Below are 15,842 nucleotides of genomic sequence, written 5' to 3'. Positions count from 1 at the left end.
GACCCTGGGAAAAGTGCAGTATTTGGGCGGGGAGTGCCCGCTTTTCCAGGTAGTCTGTCACGGCTTCACTTGGCTAGGGAAGGGAAATCCCCCAACCCCTTGTGCTTCCCAGGTGAGGCAACACCTCACCCTGCTTCAGCTTGCCCTCCATGGGCTGCACTGTCCACCGCAATGCACTCCGTGGACCCACTGTCCAACCAGTCCCAATGAGATGAACCAGGTACCTCAGTTGGAAATGCAGAAATCACCCGTCTTCTGCGTTGATCACACCGGGAGCTGTGGACTGGAGCTGTTCCTATTCTGCCATTGTGGAATGCCCTCCCTAATACATACATTTAACAGTGAAAAATGGTGGATAATTTATACCAGTTTTTTTCCATCAAGGAAGAAAGCATACAGAGGGTAAAATAACAGTCAGATAGTAAATAGGCCTGGATCCTTAGGCCCACTGTAAGATACAGCACAGATGCCTTCCCAAACCTTAGAAAAGCTAACTCATAAATCACGATTAGCAATAAGGAAGACAGTTGAAGGAGTATAGCTACACCTGTGCAAATCTGTCACTCTTCCTAGAAAAAGTATTCAAACCACAGTGAGCAATGTCATGAAAAACAGAACACTTATCACCAAGAAGAACCGTTCTTTACTTCTCCTTCCCATTTTCTTCTGTAGTTGACAAAATCAGAGCTATAAAGTGAACTATCTTCAGGAATTTACCTGGAAGGCAGCAGGTGAGCCACCATGTTCCATAGAAATTCTGGAGACAGCAGCAATGAATGGACAGCTATTCCTTCTAATTTTAAGCATATTGCCACAGTGCCTGGGTATCATCTCCTCTGGAAAACTTAACTCCTAGAAATTTAGCTGAAAGTCTAACACTGTAAATGTTAAGACCTGACACTATGAATCCTCCCTAGTAGGTCAAGTCTGTTCTGTTGGCAGTCCTATTCAACATATATTTTTAAAATTTTCTGTGAATATTTGAGTACTTTTTGTGCTGGCCATATTCACAGTACTCTGTTCCATTAATGAAACACATTTGCCCTGATGAATCATCGGTAATATGCAATTAATTGTGTCTCCTAATGAACCAATATCCCACAAATGAATTGATGAGCAAAAATTTAAATAGTACTAGATGAGGGTAAGAGAATGCAATGTAAAATATTTCAAGAATAGTGTTAAACAGCAAGTTGAGTTGCAAAATATGTTTCTTCTATTTAAGTGCCATTTTATTAAATACTTCCTTACCTATATTTTTGTGGACTTTTATTTTCAGTTCAAACTTTGATATCAACCTGTATGGTAAAATACAAGCTGTCAATTTGCCTTGTTCTCAAATTCACGTAATCTTAAAAATAATGTCTACTACTATTAAGGCATGTATTTGCAATTACGCTCTCAAAATTATAATTTTTAAAATCAGTACTTTTATAACCATATTCCTATAATCACTTGAATGAATATTGATCTAGAAAGCTAGTTCAGCTCGGCCAGGCCCGGTGGCTCACGCCTATAATCCCAGCGCTTTGGGAGGCCAAGGTGGGTAGATCACGAGGTCAGGAGATGGAGACCATCCTGGCTAACATTGTGAAATGCCATCTCTACTAAAAAAAATACACAAAAAATTAGCCAGGAGTGGTAGCAGGTGCCTGTAGTCCCAGCTACTCAGGAGGCTGAGGCAGGAGAATGGCGTGAACCTAGGAGGCAGAGCTTGCAGTGAGCTGAGATCACACCACTGCACTCCAGCCTGGGCAACAGAGTGAGACTCTGTCTCAAATAAATAAATAAATAAAGTAGAAAGCTAGTTCAGCTCTTGTTGTGTGCACCTGGTAATGACAATGAAATGTGGACTCATTCATATGGTCAGAATTATTTCATAAGGCCACTTTCCCTGGTTTTAGAAATACCATGTTTCACATATTTAAATTATCCTTCTCTCAAAAGGATAAAACCTTGATTGAAATAACTTCCTCCTTTTTTCAATCAGCTACAAAAGAGAAAGAAATGAATTAAGTACTAGGATTAAATTAATGCTGATGTAGCACCTCATAACCACTTCTCAAATTTAGTAGTGGTGGTCGGGAAAAGAGAAGAGAATATACAAAGAGAAGAATCAGCTGAAGACACATAATAGGACAACTGGACCATGAGTTAATTGCCTGAGGGTCACCTAGGAACCTTGATTAAAAACATTAACATCTTGATGTAACAAATCTACAGGACTTCGTGCCTCTTCCCCCAGGCTCCCACAGGCTTTTGGGGGCCCTCTGGTTGCCTTGGTCACAGAAGGTTTTCTTCCTTTAATCAAACTCCCCTCCCCCAACTCCACAGCCTCCTGCTTTGAAAAAAAGGAGCCTTTGCTCAGCAGACCAGTTCCAACTCTTATTACTCTTTTCTCTTGGCTCCAACAGCACAGAGCCCATGGTTCGATGGCAGCTAATTCCAGTGTTGCACAAAGATTTCCAGGAGGCCTACCTGAAATGTGGGCAGAAAACAAAGACCACTGGCTGAGAACGTTTTAAGGGAACCTGGTTAGGAAACTATGGCTACATATTATAAAATATCTGATTAGTATTTCTCTCCCATTCTCAAATGTCTTGAAGGTTTTGTTAGTTCTCATGTCAAAAATAGGAGGAAGGGAGTCTAGTGACATTAACACATCAGGATTTTGCTTTCCTTAATTTCCCTTCAGGGTCCAGGCCCTCTTGACAATTTCAGATCTCATTTTCTTTCTACTTCTCTTTTCTGTATTTTCTCTTTTTTTCCCCTCTCTTTCTTTCTTTCTTTTTCTTTCTTTCTGTCCCTCTCTCTTTCTTTGTTTTCCGTCTTTTCTTTCTTCTGTCCTCCTCCACTAAATTGAGCATTTCTAAAGAACTGGGGCTAAGTCTCTTATTTTTTATACCCACTCTAGAGAGCCTGCTTTTCTGTGATTGCAATACTCCAGGAAAGCATTACAGTATAACAGGTATTCATTGTCCCCTTCCATCCTCCAGCTCAATACCCTGTCCCCACCAGACCTAAGCCTGAAATTCACTCTCAGAGCTTTACTTTATTAACTCAGTAATTCTTTGCTAGGATGAGGTTGACATAAAACCAAATCATCCTGGCAGGTTTTTGTTTTTTCAAAACACAGAAAATTCCTTCCCTAGGGGTTGTATCAGAATAGTTGAGAGAGCATAGAGGTATCTGTTGCTTGAAAAGATTGACCAAAACTTTCTTACCTCCATCTCCTTCCTTGCCCCTCACTATGCACCTTTACTAGAAAGACAGTAAGACTATGTTGAGAACAACCACTTAAACTAAGAGAACAACCGCTTAAATTGAGACTGCAATTATCAAGAGGTTAACTGATCAAGTCGTATATCTCTCACAGTTCATAGATTTTGTCTTCCCTTCTTGTTTAACCTCAGGTAGCCTTCTAAATAGAATAGTCACCTTTCAAAATGCAAATCTGATGAATACTCTACAATGATTCTCCTTCATCCTCAGAATGAAGCTCAAACTTCATACCTTTTAGGTGCATCTACTGCTGTAACACTACATGTTACCTATCCTATAAATTCACTCCAACCTCAGGTACTCTGCACTTTCACCCTTTGGTGCTTCAAATACAATACCTTCCACCTCGAACGTCCTGCCTTGAGTTAAATTTCATGATGAACATCCTCTCATTCTTCCTCTCCCCCTTCCTCTCACTCTTTGTGAAGCAACTCAAGAGCATTTTTTCTCCAGGGACAGGATTTGAACCCTCCAAGACTGAGTTAAATGTCCATCTGAGGTAAGCACCCTTTGCAAACTTCCCTTATAGAACTTCTGATCACACTGCATTTGTAAAGAGGAGACTTACTCCATGTTTTTGGCATTTGATGCTGAAAGCCCTCTTTCCTCATTTCCTGGTGCCAAGTATCTGGACAAGCTGATAAGGAAACCTGGTGCTCCCTTCTTTGATGTCAGTGGGAGATTCAAGCCGCAAAAGCCCATGATTCCAGCCTCATTTTGGAATCACAACAAAAACCTAGAGCCAGCCTCCTTTCCTTGCCCTTAAGTCATTTTAGACCTGCTTGAAAGCCCTGCTTTTCTCACCTCAGAGATCTCAATTTTGCAAGTAATTAATCATTTCATACCCTCTCTATTAGTATGTGGCATCAGAAATCTCAATATTCAAACCAAACTTTAAGTGGAAGGTCTATCAGCCATTGAAGGTAACCATAACAGTAATTGTAACTGATACAGAACGGAGGCAGGGAAGTGCTGGGTAGAGAAATGTGGGTCCCTTGCTAGGGCTCCACCCTCATGGACCTAGGTGAGGACAGGCACTCCTGCCTTCCTGCCCAAATGTTGCAGTTTCCAAGACCACCCTGTCCTGCCATGACCCCATTCTGGGCCTATAAAAACCCAAGACCCTAGCAGGCAGACACACAGGTGACCAGATGTCAAGAGGAGCACAACAGCAGAAGACACAAGTGGCTGGATGGCTAGGGGATGTAGAGGGAGCATGCTGGTGGAAGAGCACACTGACAGACGCCGGCAAGCCAGCAGGCTGTCGACCTATGGGATGTGGCAGAGTTTGGCCAGGGCAGTTGGAGGAGGGCCAGGTGTTAAGCAGCCCAACTCCAGAGAAAAAACATCTGCCTTCTGGCTCCCCCATCAGCAGAGAGCTACTTCCACTCAATAAAACTTCGTACTAATTCTCCAAGCCTACATGTGACCCAATTCTTCTGGTACACCAAGGCAGGAACCTGGGATACAGAAGGCCCTCTGTCCTTGGGACAAGGTAGAGGGTCTAACTGAGCTGGTTAACACAAGCCACCTATAGACGGCAAACTAAGAGAGCATCCGGTAACACATGCCCAATGAGGCTTCAGAAGCTGTAAACATTCACCCCTAGACACTGCCGTGGGGTCGGAGCCCCATAGCCTGCCCGTCTGTATGTTCTCCTAGAGGTTTGGGCAGCAGGGGACTCAAGAAGCCAGCCACACCCCCAGCCCACGCCCTGCGAGGAGGACAAGGGAACCTTTCCCGTTTCATAACCACTGTTTTTCTTGCCTACAACCTCCCCTAAATCATGAGTCCTTTGAGGATAAGGGCTGTGTGTTGCTTAAATATCCCCAGTACCTGGTAAAGTGGTATTGTGTCCGGCACAATAGTGAATGCTCAGTAAATGTTCACTTGCTGAATGAAGTACATAACTTTTGCTGAGTGCCTGCATTCATTAAATAAAATGTAAATAAATTAAACTTTTATGGTTTGAAAGAAACTTGGGTATTATCAAATATGACCCAAACTAATGAGTCATGCAAACTAATGAGGCGTATATATTAGCATTTGTATTAGCACTCTCACTGCTATAGAGAAATACCTGAGACTGGATAGTTTATGAAGAAATGAGGTTTAATTGGCTTACAGTTTCACAGGCTGTACAAGAAGCATGATGGCTCTGCTCAGCTTCTGAGAAGGCCTCAGGAAACTTACAATCATGGCAGAAGGCAAAGAGGAAGCCAGCATGTTTTACATGGCTGAAGCAGGAATAAGAGAGAGAGGGTGAACATGCTACACACTCAACCAGATCTCATGAGAACTCACTCATTATGCAGTACCAAGGGGGGATGGTGCTAAACCATGGGAAACTGCCCCCGTGATCCAACCATTTCTTACCAGACCTCACCTCCAACCCTGGGGATTACAACTGAACATGAGATTTGGGCAGGGACACAAATCCAAACCATATCAGCCTTGTTACCTATTATGGCAAAACAAATGTACAGAAGGTTTTGTTTCTATTATTGTTACTATTTTATAGTAAAAAGTCCCAAAAAAGTCTTACTAAAATACAAAGTTGTCCTTTGTGGACTAGGCTGAGAGGTAATGAGATCATTACCCTGGTTGGTATTTAAAAAGGCATCACTTAGAGGTGTCTATTCCAGTCTCAACAGCTCAAATATAGTATGTTAGGATTACCATTGATTTGGATAGCTTGAAGAACCTGGAAGTAATCATGAACACAGCCAGGTAGCAAGTTTTATGTACATTTATTATATATTTCTCAATTATTTCAAAGTGCTTTCAGATGGGATGCTTATATTTCAAAGCAGCCAGTATCAAAGTTAAATCTCTACCAGTAGCTGAGTTTAATAATTGCCCATAATTTACTTGGATCATCATCTGCATCAATAACAAGAATAATAGATAAAACCCTAGTGGACTGGCTATACAGTATAAAGCAATGAGACAATTGCCTCCAACCCATCACTGATTTGCAAAAACACATCCACCGCCAACCCCCAACCTTGCTACAAGCCTATTTGTAAGTTCCCTGGGCTTAACTCTGTTGCAATAATGCATTACATTGTAATGTAACTTCCTGTGTTCTTTTCCATCTTCCTCCAACTCCCATGGACTGCTTTCTGCTCACTGCTGCAGCCCCAGCCTCTAGTGTGGGGCAGATCACCAGGGCTCCATTATGATCTCCCTAGGCTTTGGGCATTTTAGCCTTGGTGGGACTTTTCCTCCATAAAAGATATTTAAAAATATACCTTGTGACTGTTGGTATAAAGATGAATAGTTTAATATTATATGTTACAACATGTTCTTGGACCTAAAAGTTCATTTTCTTCTTGTGTTCATAAAAGCAATTAGAGCATTTTTCTGGGCCCCTAAGAGTTGGCCTTAGTGCTTAATGGATAAGTTGACCCTGCTGGGCACATCAAAGGTAGTCAGTTACTGCTTGATGGATGGATGACAGATGACAGAGGGAAGGAGAATGCAACCAGCCAGTTAGTACTAAAATAAATAAAAATTCACACCCATATAATCAGTCTAACCCCCACGTACACACTTCCGTTATCACTTAAAGCCATTAGATACAAGGAAGTAGGACTGCTGCTGCATTTCAAGGGGGTCCTGTTCTTTAAAGTACCATCCTCAGTATTTTCATCCAAGTCTCCCTCTTCTGCCTGGAACCAGCAGGAGCCACATGCCCTAAGCCTTGGTCAAGACCCAGGAGTCTTGGTCATGACCCTGTTTCTGTTCCTTTCCTTTGAGGTGCTCTCCAAACTTCTAACCCCAATAATCCACCTCTCCTAAAAGTGAAGTTGACCAGATGCCCTGAGTTGTACCTATGCAGTGTTCTTGAAGTTCCATGGCTGGGACATTGTTGTAAGCAAGTGGATCATTTTCATCATCCAGTATGGTAATTGAACTACCAGAAGAGTACTACTGACATGCTGATTTGGACAGACTTTTATTCACAACAAACAAAGGACAAGTCATACTTTGGGCCAACCCTGGGGCTTGAACAGTGTGTGTTGTGGGCTCTCTGCATGTGGGTCTAGAGTACCTTAGGTTGGTGGGGTTGGGTGGGCATTCTTTAATAGGTAGATCCCTCTCCATCCCCACACTGGCACTCAGGATGGTCACCCCACCCTTTTCCGCTATGCACCATGTGACCGGTATCCCTCCAGGACAGCTGTGCCTATCTCTTCCTAGGACATTCATTGCTCCCCAGTGCCAAAGGGCCCTTCCCATCCATATGGTGACAAGGTGCTCTCTGGGTTAACCTCAAACCATGTTGGATAAGGAATACACTTTGCTTCCAAGAATCACTTTTCTCTCTCCACCTATTCCCCCTTTCTCTCCATTTCTGGCCCTTGGTGGTAGCCGTGTGTGAGAGCCACGTTGTTCATCAACATTGAAAGGTTTCACAATCTAGGAATGCAGTGATTATGGCCTAAAGAGTTCAAGAGGAGACATGGATGGAAGGTGTATTTGTGCTATGTTTATGCTACAGAAATCCACACAATAAATTCAAGATGACTGGAATATGGACTATTGTTCACATTTTCTGTGTACTCTGAACAAGATTTGTATTTGTGGCTATCAATGAAGCCTCATATCTACCTTTGAGAGAATCTCTGGAAGCCAAGATTTGTGGACAGTGGGGTGAATAATACAGGTCATGAGAAATGATGCAACCAACATCAAGTAAATGGTACTGGGAAGTTTCAAAGGCAAAAAGGTCAACATTATTTTAGCACAAATAGTGTCCAGAGAGCCATGGCCATGGCATTGTGAACAATGGCACTATTGCTACCTTACTCTCGGTATAAGGTAATAAATGTACCTTATTACATTTAACAATTAAGAACATAGGCCAAGCACGGTGGCTCATGCCTGTAATCCCAGCACTTTGGGAGGCTGAGGTGGGCGGATCACAAGGTCGGGAGATCGAGACCATCCTGGCTGACACGGTGAAACCCCGTCTCTACTAAAAATACAAAAAATTAGCCAGGCATGGTGGCAGGCGCCTATAGTCCCAGCTACTCGGGAGGCTGAGGCAGGAGAATGGCGTGAACCCAGGAGGTGGAGCTTACAGTGAGCCAAGATAGCACCAGTGCACTCCAGCCTGGGCAACTGAGCGAGACTCTGTCTCAAAAAAACAAACAAACAAACAAACAAAAAACAATTAAGAACATGACAAGGTGGTGCCTGACCACTGCAAAGAATCCTCACAGGCTCTGACTGGACAATAAACAAATGCGTAAGTACATCTTCTCTTATTATTCCAAAACTTCATTTATAAGGCACTATGCATGACCTCATGAATATTGTACTAATTTTTAATAGTGTTTATACAGACACAGGTGCTACAAAAAATAAATATTTGCCTCAGGCTTTGCACACCTAAGGGGTGGCCCTGATTAAGAAAAATACAGTTGGAAGGATCCTTCTTCCTTTCAAGATGATGAATTCCTGCAAGGATGCCTATGGCATGCTTTTTACCTTGATTTTATGCAAATGTTAAGGAAAAGGACTAAGGAACAAGGTAACATGTAATTAGCACATCAAAGCTGATAGCCAAACACACACACACACACAAACACACATTGCTATTGACAGTTTGTGTCAAGCCTTCAGGCCTTAGCAGTTTATCATTTTCATGGCAATTGCCAGAAGTAGCCCAAAATAATAACAGCTCTTTGAAGAGCCATAGTGAAATTCAAGCCCCATTGAAAAGGTCTGAAAATTGTGCTCTCATAGCAAAGAGAAACAAAATACTTTCTTTTTCCAGGTGTCACTTGAAGAAATTTAGTCATCACCATAGTTGCTACATTTTCAAAGAATCTTTTGAGGGGTGGGTCTTTTCATTATTTAACAATTAGCGAAGCAGGCAGACACTTACTTAAACGGGAGGTAGAGAATTTGGGAATGAATAAGTAATCACCGTCTTCTTCATAAATGCCTAAATAAGGGCCTGATAAAATATCAGCATTCTTGACACTTCCCATCCCCTTATTTCATCCACAGTTTAAAAAGCATTGCATCAACCAAGACAAAATCAGGAAAACAGCTGTTTAAAAATGAGGTTCTTTCCTGATGAGAAGAGTCAGAAAAAAATAAAACATATGTTGATGTTTTTGAAATTCCATTTGATGATTTTATAGTAAGGCAAACAATGCAATGAGAAGTAGTAAGAAGGAAACAAGCTCTAGCAATTTGCTAATTCCAGAAGCACTCTGCAAATGTCTTCAGAACAGTGAAGCTCTACTATAGTATTTTGCAAGTATTTGGCTAGATGGCAGGGTACATGCTACCTCATATTTCTGGTCCTAAAACCCAGTTGAGTATTCTACATAAAATGTATATTTCTTTAATCCTTAAGATTTCACTAGATTAAACTACCCTTACTATATAAAGGGGGATGGGTAGGGTGGCTAAGTCATTTTTCCATCACTTGTGAATAAGCAGGTTTGATGAGATAAAATATCAGCAAAGAATAATATCTAAACTGCAAAGAGCATATCAGACTAAATAAATATTATTTAAACAACAGAAGGGGCATGAGTAAATTAGAAGCTGGATTTGTTTCTAATACTAGGTTTAAATAGTGAATCAAAGATCTGTATAGAGGAAAGTAGTTATTAATGGGTTTCTGCAGGAATAAAGAGAAGGTGAAATAAGGGCGAAGATGGAGAGGGTAACATAAGGATTTAGGTTTGAAGTAACCTATGTTTTTACGAGGACACGAGAGTGTGAAAAATCATAAGATCTGCAAACCTAATTTATAGTAATATATATATGAGTAGAAAATAATTTAGAAATTATCCAGTCATACTTTCTATGGAAGGCAGAATAACGTTCTCCCCATCAAATATGTCCATGTCCTAATCCCTGAACTTGTAAAAATGTTACTTTATGTGGCAAAAGAGACTTTACTTTATAGGTGGGATTAAGTTAAGAATCTTGAGATGGAAAAATTATCCTAGATTATTGGGATGGTCCCAGTATAACCAAATGGGTCCTTCTAAGAGGGAGGCAGAAGTGTCAGAGTAGGAACAAGGTCTGGAGATGCTATGCTGCTGGCTTTGAAGACAGTGGAAGGGACCACAAGCCAAGGAATGCAGGTAGCCTCTAGAAGAAGCTAGAGAAGGGAAAGAAACAGATCCTCCCCTACAGCCTCCCAGAAAGAATACAGTCCTGCCAAAACTTTGCTTTTATCCCAATAAGACATGTGTTGAACTTCTGATCCTCAGAATCATAAGACAATAAATGTGTGCTATTATAAGCCACTAAGTCCAGGGCAATCTGTGATAGCAGCAATAGGAAATGAATACACTGTCGTTATTATAGTCTAGAGAGTAAAATAAGTTACCTAAGGTAAAAGAACTGGTAAATGGCAAAATAGAGAGTACAACCTAGGGACTGGAGGGGCCAATTCACTACAGGCCTCTTTCTGCTGGATTTTGTGTCAATAGAGAAATAGACATATGATTTGCTTAGGCATCCAAACTGGTTGTATTAGGATAGATTGGGCTTGAGGTCAAATTGGGTGTCCTAGTCCTACTACCCTGAGTTGGTCACCAACACAGCAGCTGAATAACTCTAGGTACATCCCCTCTGTCTGTCCTTTCTGCAGAACAGAGCTTCCTCAGGGAGGCTCAGAGGAGAGGGCCTGAGTTGGTCACCAACACAGCAGCTGAATAACTCTAGGTACATCCCCTCTGTCTGTCCTTTCTGCAGAACAGAGCTTCCTCAGGGAGGCTCAGAGGAGAGGGCAATGCCTACAGTTATAAGCAGGAGCTCCCAGGAGGGTAAATGGTCACAGGCCACATTTGAAGGGTGACCTCGAACATATTAAACTCACCCAAATGGGAAACATAGGTCATATCACCCAGTGGGAAGAGATGAGACAGAAGTATGTTCTTCCTCAGTGCTTGAATGAAGTGGCAGGGATGTTGGAAAATTTCTTCTTTTATTGGCTCAAGAACTTGCCAAGACCAAGGGCCCTCTACGCATCTGACTTGAATCCCTTCTGGGCTTTCAGTCCTCACCTGCCTCTGTCACAACTCAGTTGGACCTCAGAGAGCCTAAATGAAGTTAAAGAATCTCATAATGAAGATAGATTTATTTCTCTTTACCTTAATTTACAGAAAGGATGTTTGCAGTAAAAATATACATATATAAAAAACACTGTTTAAAATTGCCATGGTCTAAATGGTTGTGTCCCTCTCCACCAAAATCCTAATCCTCAATGTGATAGTATTAGGAGGTAGGGTCCTTGGGAGGTGAGTAGGTCATGAATGTGGAGCACTCATAAATGGGATTAGTGCCCTTATCAAAGAGGCCCCAGAGAGACCCCTTACCCCATCTAACATGTGAAGGCACAGCTGGAAGGCACCATCCATGAATAAGAAAGCAGCTCTCACCACACACAGAATTGCCAGTGCACTGATTTTTGGACTTCTCAGCCTCCAGAACTGTGAGAGAAAAATTTCTGTTGTTTGTAAGCCACCCAGTCTTTGGTATTAGAGTAAGACAAAAAACAATTATGGAGGATTTAGGGTGATGTGAAGAAAGTAAATAGTGTGCCAACACAAGCATGGCAACTCCTGAAATATGAATGCATTTTTTACTCTACAGAAAATGTCTCTTCACTGAACTATTAGATGCTCTTTCCCAAGGCAATAATAAGATCTTTATATTACCAGCACTTAGCATGGTGTCTGGCAGAGAGTAGACTTGCGAATATTTGTTGAGGAGGAGAATAATGTAACAGGGTTTATTGGTTTGTTGAGCTATACTTATTGAAACACTAAAAATTAAATATTAGTATGAACATCTCTATTTTACAAATTAAAAAAACTGAGGGCACAGATAGACTTGGGACCATGCTGAAGTTGACACAGTTAGGATTCAAACCCAGGTATTTGGGCCCTAAAGCCTTAGCTGTTGACTGCTGGGTGCTAGCACTTTGTCTTTTAGGCCACTAGGATATCTAGCTACAAATAGATTCTGAAGAGCCAAAGGACTGAGTAACACAGCTAGGGAGCAAATTGCAAAAAGGAGTTGAGAAATTCCCTATTCACTCTGTCTCATCTCCTTTCAAAGAAAAATTATTACAATAACACAATTTTATAAATGAAAAATAAATTCCTGCACTATCATGCGGTTTAAAATTGCAGGAGTTTTTTTCAAACATATAATTTAATAAACATGTGGTTTAAAATGTCAGTCTTCCCCATGGCCTGCCCCAGATACGTTAGGCCTGTAAGCCTTGAAAGGATTTCCCCATGAAGGCAAATTCTAGGTATATGCAACTCTGAGTCATGTGAGCAAGAAACCAGAAATTTATGTTGAATGACAAGATCAGTGTTGGAGGAATGAGCCATGTGCCAAAACTTCATCAGGCTGTGCTACAATAATAGGTGTTTTTGCTCCATGACTCTTATTTAGGAGACTGTCTAATTTTTCACTGGTTCTCTTTCTTATTATGAAAAACACTGCCCTTCTTCTGGGCTATAGGAAGGTTACTCTAATGTGAAACTCATAGATTTATCCCACTGAGAGACAGCTGTGACTCAACAACACATCGGGTGGTGCCATCTGCCTGGGTAGGCGGCACTATCACAAACAGGCCTGTGAAAGTCACCCTGTCATTTGCTATGATGATGCCACTAAAAACATTATTTTTCCCATCAAATTATCTCCATTTGTGAGTCTTGGACACAATTTTTTCTGATTCTGGAATTAAGATGATTTCTGCTTTTCTTAAATGATTAGTTTGCTTATTCTTTATGTATTGTCAGAAGGACAATTTGCTTTTTAAAAGGAAATAAAGCCTTAAATCACAAGAATAAGGTTAGGAAGTTGGAAATTCACTTAACTAGTCAGTGGGGAGAAAAAATAATTCAGGAGACTCTCTTATCTCTGACATAAATCTAGCTCTGTCACACAGAACTCTACACATCAGAAAAGTGATATGCCACGAACATAACATAGAATCCCCCCAAAATAACTTAGCCACATTGCACAAAGTGAGATAGCTAATAGAAGTACAACTATGACTTTTAAAATTATCTTCAAAATTTTCTTCAAAAATCAAAGAAATATAATGGATCTATGGAGTTAAAATATTCTAGTCTGACTTAGTTCACACTCCGTGAAGCCAGCACTCAATATCAACACACTCACACCAACCTAGGAAGAGTAAATGGAAATCTAAATTATTAACTTGTCCTTAAAAAAGACATACTACTGCATACAATTTTAATAGAGTGGTATTCTGGTAATAGTAGCAAGATTCATACCTTAGAGTAATTTACAAATATATATGAAGAGATATGTACAGGAATATTCATAACAGCATTGCTTGCAAAAAGAAAAAAATCCTGAAAGTAACCCAAATGCCCATGAAACTGAATGATTCTATTGTGATTATTCCAACAAATGGAATACCATACAACAGTAAAAATGCATGCGTTACAGCTACACAAGTCAACATGAATGAATTTCAGAATTATAAAGATGAGTGAAAAAACTCACCAAAGAATACATTCAATAGACACCATTTGTATAAAGACTGAAAATAACAAAAAATGTTAACCTATGGACATAAACATATCTGTCATAAGATGATAACCAAAAAGCTGATAAAATAGTGTTTGCTCCTGAGCAACACAGAAGGAGATGCAAGCAGAGGCGAAGAGGCATATGTAATAGAAGACATCAACTGCATTGGTAATACATTATTTCTCAAACTGAGTACTCATGTTACTATTCTTGTAACTTCCACATCTGCATGTATTATATCACAGAAATGTTCCATAATATAAAAATTGGTTTAACTAACTATCTTGCTTTGGCAGTAACTAGTTGTTCACCAACCATTTCCTTTGTCTTTCTGAGCACATTACTGGCCTCCATTTCCCAGCCTTGCTTGCAGTTAGGTGCTGCCCTGTGATGAGTTCTGTACCACGGACCATGGGCAGAAGAGGTACATGCTCTGTCCAGTGTGGCCTACAAAGCTGGACCTGCACCTGGCATACTGTCTTCTTCCTGCATCTGCTAATCACATGCAAAAAGTCCATTGCAGGACTCTGTGGACTGAGAGGGTGTCAGAGGCTCTGGATAGTGGCAGAACTGCCATCCTCATTTTCACCCAACTGTGCTAAAAGCAAAAAACAAAAGTCAGCGTGATAAGCCACTGAGGTTTGGGGGTTACAGTAGCAGCCAGCTTCCCCTGCCAATACACTTACTATAAAGTGATAATCATTCAGCCTACAGCTTCCAAATGAAATTAAAACTTCAGAATATAAACCAAAATCTATTCCAGAGAAATAAACTCAATCTCTCTTCAGTGATTAAAAACACCAAGCAAGATTCAAACCTATCTAAGGAAACTGAGGCCAGAAGTTTCCTCCCTTAGAAAACAAACAAATATTATTTGGAATAAAATCAATCCCTCTTTATCAAGAAAATAAGATAATTCACAGATCTTAATTCAAGCATTTCTCATATCCAGTTCCAGGCAAGGAGAGAGCCATAATGTACATGCTTCTAACCAAGAGGCCAACCATCCAAACAGAAATGAATAATGGGGTCACGATAGACATTCCACAGAAAGATTCCAGGGAGGGGATAAGTAACTACCTCTTGCACCCATAAACCATAGCTGCAGAATAACATATAGAAGAGAATAATCGGCACAGCTACATTTTGTCAGCCCTTACTTTATGACAAGCATTATTATCATTGGCTGACAAACACAGTTAATTCTTCATAAATAAGATAGTCCTATTATTAGTATTTTACAGATGAGGAAATTGAGGCATAGAGAATGAAGTTCAAGGCTGTCCCAACATGCTATCTTAGACTGCGTTAAAGAGCTAACATGTTATTCTTCCAAAATATGGGATAGTTATTTTTTTTAAATATAGGTGTTGCAAAGAGGTCGAGGCCTTCTTGAATTCTCTTTTTAAAAAATCAGTGGGCCCATCTGTAAATTACTAACACCGTCAACTGAGAGTAGAAGCAGTAATAAAGCCAAGAGAGAGGATTCAGAAGAGAAGGGGGTTAGAAACAGCTTCTCATCCTCCACCTTTCCTCTTGCTACTGCTTTTAAAAATCATCAATCTTACTTGGAACGTGTTTCAGAATCCTTTATTTTAAGACAAGAAAAACCATTAACAAACATGTCCTAAATGAGTTCCTACTAGGTGTATAATGTTCCATTATACACAAACAAGGCCTTACTTATAAAACTGGGTCCCCACTTCCAAGTTTCTGCAATGCAGAATAAAACATAAACATGTCAACTACTCCACTGGATCAAACAAAAAAAAATCAATATCCTGTTTTCCTGGACCACAGAACTACTAATTGCCTTTAAGTGGGCAATATATTTCCTTGAAGTAAGATGAGCTAATTACTTTCCTTCTCTTATCAGAAGCCTATGATAATAAAAGAATGGGAAAGTGATTCTCCTTGAATTAAGATTGATTTAGGTAGAATATAAAATGTATAACCTGGAGGTAAAATAAAGAAGTGAGGAAAACAAACAATGA

The sequence above is a fragment of the Pan troglodytes genome, chromosome 14 (genome assembly GCF_028858775.2).
Source record: "Pan troglodytes isolate AG18354 chromosome 14, NHGRI_mPanTro3-v2.0_pri, whole genome shotgun sequence".
In the NCBI taxonomy this organism is placed as follows: domain Eukaryota; kingdom Metazoa; phylum Chordata; class Mammalia; order Primates; family Hominidae; genus Pan; species Pan troglodytes.
The sequence above is the reverse complement of the archived record's forward strand: the minus strand, read 5'-3'. Positions refer to the sequence as shown.